Here is a 2,013-nt window from a genome sequence, read left to right on the forward strand (position 1 = left end):
CGGGTGACCATCTTGTGCTCCGAGCCCTTGCACTGGTGCTCGTAGGGGTGAGGAGGGGGCGGCATTTGGCTTGACAACCAGGTAGGCGTGCCCTGAATGAGACCTCAACCTATTAACTAGCTTCATGTATGTATCCTCCACGGCTAGCTTCTTAGAGGGACTATGACCATTTAGGCCATAGAAGTTTGAGGCAATAACAGGTCTGTGATGCCCTTAGATGTTCTGGGCCAGATTCACGCGACGCTGATGTATTCAACGAGTATATAGCCTTGGCCGATAGGCTCGAGTAATCTGTCGAAATTTCATTGTGATGGGGATAGATCATTGTAATTATTGGTCTTCAACGAGGAATTCCTAGTAAGCGCGAGTCATCAGCTCACGTTGACTACGTCCCTGCCCTTTATACACACTGCCCATCGCTCCTACCGATTGAATGGTCCAGTGAAGTGTTTCGATCATGGCGATGGTGGCGGTCCACCGTTGGCGACGTCTCGAGAAGTCCACTGAACCTTATCATTTACAGAAAGGAGAAGTCGTAACAAGAATTCCATATGTGAACCTGTGGAAGGATCTTTGAAGGCTGCCCCAACAAACAGACTGGCAAACATGTGGAGAGAATGCTGTGGTGGAGAGCCTTGCGTGGGCCCTACCTTTGAGGTTCGGTAGAGGCTCTTCCCACAAAAACAAAACACAAAACCCCGGTGCGTCAAGCGTCAAGGAAATGGATCACAGTGGAATTAACGGAATTAACTAGACAAAGTGCCCCACCAACTAAGAACGGGCATGCACCACCACCCATAGAATCAAGAAAGAGCTCTCAGCCTGTCAATCCTTACTATGTCTGGACCTGGTATGTTTCCCCATGTTGAGTCAAATTAAGCCACAGGCTCCACTCCTAGTGGTGCCCTTCCATCAATTCCTTTAAGTTTCAGCCTTGCGACAATACTCCCCCCCGAAACCCAAAGACTTTGATTTCTCATAAGGTACAGACGGAGTCCTAAGAGCAACATCTGTCGATCCTTGATCGGCATCGTTTATGGTTTAGACTAGGACGGTATCTTATCGTCTTCGAGCCCCCAACTTTCATTCGTGATTAATGAAAACATCCTCGAAAAATGCTTTCGTAGTGGTTCGTCTTTCATAAATCCAATAATTTCACCTCTGACTATGAAATACGAAGCCCCCGACTGTCCCTCTTAATCATAACTCCGATCCCGAAGGCCAACACAATAGGATCAAAATCTTGTGATGTTATCCCATGCTAATGTATTCAAAGCGTAGGCTTGCTTTGAGCACTCTAATTTCTTCAAAGCAACGATGCCGAAGGCACGACCTGGCCAGGTAAGGCGAGGAACACGTCGCCGGGTGAAGGGACGGGATGGCCAGTGCACACCATGAAGGCGGACAAGTCGACTCAGCCCAAGATCCAACTACGAGCTTTTTAACTGCAACAACTTAAATATACGCTATTAGAGTTAGAATTACCACGGCTGCTGGCACCAGACTTGCCCTCCAATGGATCTTCGTTAATGGGTTTAGATTGTACTCATTCTAATTACCAGACTCTTGGAGCCCGGTATTGTAAGTTATTGCCACTACCTCCCCATGTCAAAATTGGGTAATTTGCACGCCTACTGCCTTCCTTGGATGTGGTAGCCGTTTATCAGGCTCCCTCTCCGGAATACAACCCTAATTCTTCGTCACCCGTCACCACCATAGTAGGCCCCTATCCTACCATCGAAAGTTGATAGGGCAAAAAATTGAATGATGCGTCGCCAGCACAATGGCTATGTGATCCGTCGAGTTATCATGATTCACCAAAGCATCGGGCAAAGCCGCACTGGCCTTTTTTCTAATAAATGCATCCCTTACAGAGGTCAGGATTTCAAGGGGGAACCACTTGGGACCCAAAGTAGGGCCTGAATGGAGCCCTGCATTTCACTACCAAATGAGACGAGTGGTGGACATCCATGCGGTGAGCCACTCAAGGCCACACAAGTAAGCATCCTCTGG

General features: G+C 48.1%; 1 pseudogene; it reads right to left on the reverse strand.

The window, feature by feature from the left end:
• Positions 1-953: 953 nt before the first annotated feature.
• LOC148779139 (18S ribosomal RNA) lies at positions 954-2,013 on the reverse strand (annotated as a pseudogene).

The sequence above is a fragment of the Amborella trichopoda genome, chromosome 13 (genome assembly GCF_054954075.1).
Source record: "Amborella trichopoda isolate Santa Cruz 75 chromosome 13, AtrichopodaSantaCruz75HAP2 v2.0, whole genome shotgun sequence".
Taxonomy (NCBI): Eukaryota; Viridiplantae; Streptophyta; class Magnoliopsida; order Amborellales; family Amborellaceae; genus Amborella; species Amborella trichopoda.